The following is an 8,121-nucleotide window of genomic DNA, read 5'->3' on the forward strand; positions in this document are numbered from 1 at the left end:
CTAGCCATGGTTGGCGTCCTCCAGACTCTCAGTGTATCAAAATCAATACTGATGGTGCTATTAATTTCCCAGATGGGCAAGGAGGCGTAGGAGGCGTTGTGAGGTCTTCGTGTCATCTTCTAGGCGCATGGCGTAAGCCTCTCCGAGGGTCACCAACCCTCTCACTGCGGAGAGCTTGGCGGTGCGTGATGGTGTCCTCTTTGCGAAGACTCGAGGACTCACGCATGTGATCATGGAGAGGGATTGCCTGGAGGTGGTGAAACTCTCGAACACTCGCCACTCGATTGTGGCTTCTTTGTTAGTTGAAATTGGAGAGCTAGCTTCTTCTTTTCTTAGTTTTGATATTTAACATATAATGTGTACTGCTAACTACCCGGCGCACCTGTGTGCAAAGCATGCGAGCACACTGAGTGTGACCGAGAGTTGGTTGGACGAGACCCCTAGCTTCCTGTTCAGCAGCCTGTTGGCTGATTGCCTATGTTTAAATAAAGCTCTATAAATTCCTTGAAAAAAACCCTTAGGTTAGTTCTCATTACTGGATTCAATGGCATCGAATCAATTATTTGATTACACAATAAAGGGTTCAATTAGACCGAATCAGTCAGGGGATTACTTTTTTTTGGTGGGTATTATTTGATTGTACAACAAATGATTAAATGACACCGAATCAATTAATTGATTATACAATTAATGCATACCTTAAACAGCATGCACTGCCTTCGTATATATTGCCCTCCCTCATTCAATCTGTGTGGAGTCCACGACACAAAACAAAGATCGGAAGTGGTCTCCTAGTCTACTACACAAGATGGCCATGGCAAAATATGCACACATATTTGTTAGTCTTTCGATCCTTGTTCTTTGCGCCAGGGTGCAAGCCCAAGGTATGTAACTACAGTATGTAAGCATACCATATCACCTTTTTTTCATACCTACACGAAATAGCTGTAGCAAGTTCACTTCTGCGATTCTTAAACCAAGTATTTAATGAATATGACCTCACGGGAAATGGTGCAATTTTTTATTATCATCAACTCCTTTTATGGTCTCATCACCACGTCAATTTCTTCTAGGAGTACATTATGTTCATGCACCCAAAACATAAATACTTTATGCAGGGGAAATCGGAGAGAGGCAAATACACAACATCACGGAGTACATTCCAATGGAGTACAGGAAAATATTTTTGCAAGAACCTTATTCACCGGAGGAGATTTCCTTGAAGCGGTGTTACCCGTGCCTCTGTTGCCCTAAGGATGAGAAGAAACCATGTTATAACGCAACATCATGTTGCTGGGAGGTAGACTGCAACAGTCCCTCAAGTCCAATAGGTACCTGCGGGGGTATGCCAATCTCCTGCACTTGTGACGGTAGTTGCAAGTGATCAATGTTTAGTCGCATGGCGACTTATGACAATAAGATATGTTTTTTTTTTACAGTTGACAATAATATATGTTTGTCGTGAATGTTTTGTCATCTATGAACAACTTATATGGAGATTTTGAATATCCTTTAGAATGGACTAGGAAATATGCCCGTGCGTTGCAACGGGATAGAAAATACACCCAGCAAGGCCTCTAGCGACACACTGGTAGAGGTCCTCAACGACCGCGGTCGGATGAAAGGGGGCTGCAGCTTTTGGTTGCTAGAAGTAGAGAGAGTGACCTCTAATGGTGGCAGGAAGGAGTTAGGTTGGCGGCCTCCACTCCATCTCAATCTCGTCGAGCGCCTGTAGGAGGTGAAGAGACCGGACAACGTAGATTATGGCAAGAACGGAAAGGGGCAGCGTCGCCTAGTCTCAAAGGTTCCAACATCGAGAGCCCATCTGTTGCAATGGATTAGCCGAATCCAAGCTACCTAGACCCTGACTCCTTATTTTGACACTTGTCTCCTTTTCCCTTCTTATTTATACGGATTACTCTATTGCAATTTTCACACCGATTTCCCTCATTACATATAATTTTTGTTGTGATCAGTTAAATATTTTGAATTATGCTAGTTAAATGTAATCATGCGGACGCATATTTGCTTCTTTTTTGCGTGTGTTTGTAGACCCCTTCTATCTTTCCAGGAAAATTTTAGATTTACAACTGATATTCTCGTTCATTGTTAGTGCTAACATTTTTGAATCTTTAAATGCATTTTTAGAGAAAATTTTGGCACTTTGGCAGGAATAAAATCCGGAATCATTGAAATTCATTGAATTGAAGTGATTTCAGTAGTGGACGAAATATTTCTGAAACTGAAATTCCAAACCATGGATAGAACACAATGCCGAGACTGCAATATTTTTGAATATTTAAATAATTTTTAGAAAAATTTTTGGCACTTTGGCAGAAATAAAAAACTGAAATCACTGAAAGTAGTAGGCGAAATATTTCCAAAACCGAAATTCCAAACCATGGATAGAACACATTGCCGAGACAGTCTGTCACATAAATACGACCAAACATTCTTCAAAAAAGTGCATAAAAAGTCAAAAAAGATGTGCAATAGAAAACTTAAACAGAGAATTTTTTTAAAAAATTTCATCAGCACATGTTGTTATTGTTGCAACGCAAACCTCAAAACGAGAAAAATCACATTTCTTTATACATGGATATTGATGTACATTCGTAAACTGGATTGCAATTTTCACACTGGCTCCTCCCTCATTACATATAATTTTTGTTGTGATCAGTTAAATGTTTTGAATTATGGTAGTTAAATGTAATCTTGCAGACACATATTTGCTTATTTTTTTGTGTGTTTGCAGACCCCTGCTTCTATCTTTCCAGCAATTTCAGATTCACAACTGATATTCTCGTTCACTGGTAGTGCTAACATTTCAGATTCACAACGGATATTCTCGTATTGATGTGCATTCCTACTGTAACGTAATAGGCTCCACAGCTTATTGATGCTTATATACGTGTGTACCTAAACATTATGATTACCCAACCAGCACATCTGCATTGCTCGATGGAGGATCTACTCTAGCATTTGCGAGCATCAGCAAACCTGGGAGATACAGATAGATTGGTACATCGATAACTCAACAGCAGTGTGCTCTGCTCCAGCTCTGAGCGCATGACCGTGACCAGCATGTCCGCCTCCAAGATATTCAGTGTTCCCAAGCCACGTGATGCCCCTGGACTGCTGGACGACACCGTCTGGAACAGCACGGTGCAACATGAGCTCGCCGGCCTGATTTCCCCAAGATACGGAGGGGGTGGGGGGCGGAATTAAATGGAGCAGATCCTAGGGTGCCACCGTTCTCGTGCGAGGCCACCGCCACATCAGGTGCGAGGAGCACGGATCGGACCCCTCCAAGAACGGATCTCTCGGGTGGAGGCGAGGCGCCGCTGCCTCCCTTCCCGCGCGGCCGCGCCAGTCTCTAGGTGTTCGTTCTGATTCCGGTGGAGATTCCGCGCGAGGAGAACGGAGAAGAGGAGCAGGGAAGGGAGGGGTCCTGTGGTGGACGCCGGCAGAGGAGGCATTCCGGCGGGCAGCGCTAAATTGGGTGAGATTTTTATCTTAAGGAGGAACAGACTTTGGAGACGGGAGGAAGAGAAACGAAACGTTTTTTCTAACTAAGCGGTGGCAGTTGGTGTAATATCAACATGAAAATAGGGGTAATAATAGACGGACGAACAAGAAGCCTTATTTTCTTTATTATTAGGTATAGATATAGACTAGAAAAAAAAACCCGTGCGTTGCTACGGGTAATATTGTATAGATATTGCTATTTGGGAACTGAAATATAAAAACACAACAATCCAAGCACCCATTTGAAGAAAATTCTCAGTTGACTTGTTCCATTCTTCATTCCCGTCAGCTCCTCGGGAGTGCAACACACGACCATTTACACTTACGCGCCGTCTCCTAGTCCTCCACCTTTCACCCGTGCACGACTTCCTCCCGTTCCTGCTCGCTGGCCCTCAACTTGGCATGTTTTTCCTACTATGCGACGATGCTCACTCATCTATTTTCCTCGAACTCCCCTCCGTTCCGCACAGCTCAGGAACCCATTGGTACTCCCCTTTTTTTGGCAACAATCGTCGAACTCCCCTCCATTCTGCAAACCTCAGGGACTATTGGTACTCCTTTTTATTGGGCAACAATCCTCGAACTTCCCTCCGCTCCGCACACCTCAGGGACCCATGGGCACCCCTTTTTTCTTGGAACAATTGTATCTACTTGGCGGACTTCATATTTTTTGTTCGACCCACCAAGCGGGAAGTGCAGTGCACTAAATCGAAGTTGTGTACTTCTGGTGAACGACCAAATATAAAAGTTGCTATCCCGGTCGCTATTTTTATAAAAAAAGAAATACGTCTGAAATTTCACTATTGACAAACTACCAGAAACAACTGTAGATTTTGGCAGAAATTTCATTTTTACATGCAAATGTTGGAGCCGAATAACTAACCTGCGTGGCAAATAGTTGAACTGCCACATCTCTCTCTGTAATTCGTCTCCTCTAATTTTTCGTTCGTTTTTTAACTACCCATATTTTTAAGTTGAAATTACCACAGCTACCACCACGTAAAGGGAAAAAGGATTCGTCAAGTCAAAGTTGGGCGGGCGTATGCGGCTGGTAAGCTGGTTGGCTCGATCGTGCACATAAGGCTGATTGGATGGGCTGCGGCAGCTGCTAGCTGGGCCTGTTAAGCACGTAGCTCTTATTTATGTTTCTTTATATTATCTATCTATACCTAATAATAAAGGAGCTAAGGTTTCTGCCAAAAAGTTTCATCAACGCTTTTTTTTGGACCGTTTTGCCCTCCCACCAATCTCCATAATACTGCACAACTGCCACGTACCGGTTCATTTAATTTCTTCTCTGGTCTCAACCGATGGCTCGCGCTGCTTCCAATATGTCTAGGCCGATCTCTTAATACCATCGCGGCCCAACACATTCAGACGCAGGTGTTATTTTCGTGTCAATAGTCCCACATGGCTTTCATATAACGAGTCCCATCAGTTTATATACACAGCTTTTTGGGTTGTAGCAAGCTGCCTTGGAATCACAAGCCAATTGTACGAGAAATACGAGGGGAAAAAAGCTGCAGAATCAGAGGAATTTGGGAAATCGTAGTGACGGAATTCGCACAAGAAATATGAGGAAAAATCCCTGCGGGATCCAAAGAATTTGGGAAATCGGAGCCGAATAAGCGGGGAAAAAAGGCTGTGCGGTATCAGAAAGCCCGCAGGGATTAGAGGAGAGATAAGATTGCGAAAATCCTAGGCAGAAGGAGTGAGCGTCGTCGGCAGCCAGCACAGATCGGGGGAAGAGAAGCGCCCGCTCGCTCGGAGATCCCAAGCACGAGCGGAGCCTCATTGCAGAGGATCAGAGGACCCAAGGTAGCGTTACCCAGAGGCATTTTCCAATCTGATAGTTGGGCCTTTTTTTTCATCTCCTAAGAGCAGGTCTAACGGACCCCTTAAAAGCGCCCAACCCCGTAAAATAACCGTCGAATACAGTGGCCAAACCCTCACTCGGCCGTCTAGCGGACCCCGTAAAACAGGCTCCCGCATCGATTTTTTACGGCTTCGGCTACGGGGTGGCTTCCGGCCCCTTACTTGTACGGGGCGGGAGGCCGAATACGAGGCCAAACCCTCACTCCGGCGCGCCGAATTTTCGGGAAATAGTAACCGCAATTCATCTCGCCGTCGGCATGGTAGGCAACCGGCGCGGCGCGGCGTGGTGGTCGGGTGGAGGAGCAAGGGCGGCGAGGGCGAGCACACGGCGCCAGCGCAGGTGTCCCGGGACGGCGCGGCCGCGTTCAACGAGACGGCGCGGCGCGGAGCTTCGCCGTGTGGGCGGCGCCCGTGGCGGACACGACGACCGGCGGGCAAGGAGCGGCGGCCAGGCGGGGCGAGGGAGCGGCGGCCGGCGGGCAGAGGGAGCGGCGCGCCGGCGAGCGGGGAGCGGCAGGGACGGGGACGGGCGAGGCGGCGAGGTCGCCGACGCGATGCGAGCGTGGCGGGCGGCGGCGGCGGCGGACGGGGCGGGCAGGCGGCGGCGGCCGGCGGCAGTAGGCGGCGGCGGGCGGCGGCCGGCGGGCGAGGGCGGCGGCGGGAGGCGGCGGCCGGCCGGGCGGAGCGAGGCGGGACACTGGCGGTGGTGGTGGGCCGGAGGTAGAAGAAGAGGAAATAAGAAAAAAATATTGATTTGGCATATTCCTAGAATATGCCCTTTTACGCTTTAGCGATACGGGACCGCTAGCTCGGACGAGTTTTCGGCCGATCGAAATGGAATACGGGGCCATTTTTTCGTGTTATACGGGGCGAAAATTTAAGGGGTCTGTTAGACATGCTCTAAGTGGGGTGGGGCTCATGTGCTGGGCATGGTCGGAAGATTACAAATCCAGAAATGAACACACAGTCGCTGTTCATTTTATTCATCGTAAAAAACATATGGGCTGATTGAATACAAAACATATTTATAAATGCACTTTAAATATTTCTTGGTAAAATTTTTAATGATAAAAATACTAATTATTATTTTAATATTTATATTTATGGCCTCTAATTTAAATTTTGGCATGCCTCGGTATTTCAGGACCTCCCCTAGCAGAAGACGAGTGGAGAGGGGGAGCAGCGCGAGGGCGAGCCGGGAGAGGGAGAGAGCACCCTGGCGGCACATGTCAATGGAAGAGTAGTCCGTTGTTGATGACGTATAGACTCTAGAGGATCATGTAGCATGAGAACGGCCAGTTAAATAAGGTTGGGCCCTGGTTCGGTTCAACTACACCACCTTTTTTACTGAAAAGGAGGAAGAGTTTCAAACTTTAAAAGATTTACAACTTAAAATTTTAAAACAACTTATAATTAGGTTTTTATTTTAAAAGCATATGAAAAATGGAGGAAAACATGTGGCATGTAAAATTTGCATCATGCTATTTATTTGGTACAATACAATGTATGAGATCGATGGCTTCGTGCTATTTGAATACAATCAAAGCGCATCACACTCCTATACGTTTGAAATGATGTTATATGATTTTTATTAATACACACTGTACAATAGAAGTTTAATTAAAGGCTCTATTTTATTTTCGATTTGATTGCAACAAAGCATATCAATTTGAATTAATATGACACCGTAAGCAACGCACGGGTTTTGTGCTAGTACCTAATAATAAAGGGAGGATTGTTTCCGTCGTCCAACACTTTTTGGACCGTTCTACCCTCCCACCAAATTACATATTACCACTAATGCCATATAATGAGTGAAAAAACGTTTTGATATTTTATCCGTCCATCGTTGGGTTGGTCCGTCCGTCCGTCGTGCACAAGTTTCCTACATCTGATGCTGAACCGTGCTGAGTACAGAGTCCCACAAAGTTCGGCTCGAAGACGATTGATCGAGTGTCCTTAGATAAATACTGCTCCGTTCCTTTAATTGACTCGGATTTAGCATAAATTTGTACTAAATCTGAGTCAATTAAAAGAAACGGATGGAGTAAAAGTAGCTGACCATGGCATGGTATCCTGTACCCACGCGCCAGACCCTGCAGAGTCCGGCTGGAAGCCAATCGATCTACCGTACTTAAATAGCTAACCATGGTATCGTATCTTATCCCACGTACACAAGCGTGAGATGTGAAACTTCTTTAAACTCTGCCGTCTCGCCAATCCGTCGATTCCACTACTATGACAAAGACGATGGACGAGGAGGGGTTCGGGCTGGGTGGATCGCCTTGACTGGGTGCAAGGTTCTTTACATCGAGATGTGGGAGGTTTCCTTCAGCCAGCGAGGAGCACATTGGCCGTGTGCACTAGCGTCGCCGTGAAGGGGACCTCCACCAACCGGTGTTTGCTGCGCGCCAGCTCCACCAACTTGCTCTCCTGAGCATGCACAAGCCGATAGGAAGGACTTTTTTTTTGGAGATTGATCTGAAGGACTTTACAGACTAAGGCATAGCCTAGTGGTGGGGAGGGGCTGATGCCTTCCCACCCACCCGAGTTCAAGTCCTCATGCTTGCAATTTCGGTGATGTTGTACCCCTGCTATCAAAATACCACGTGGCCCCTCCCACGTTGGAAATCATCTGAAGGACTTTAGCGCTCTCGGTTTGTTTCGAGTCGAGGGGGTACGTGCACGGCAGCGAGAGGCTGAATCGTGGAAAGCTAA

Source organism: Lolium rigidum, chromosome 5, assembly GCF_022539505.1.
Source record: "Lolium rigidum isolate FL_2022 chromosome 5, APGP_CSIRO_Lrig_0.1, whole genome shotgun sequence".
NCBI lineage: Eukaryota > Viridiplantae > Streptophyta > Magnoliopsida > Poales > Poaceae > Lolium > Lolium rigidum.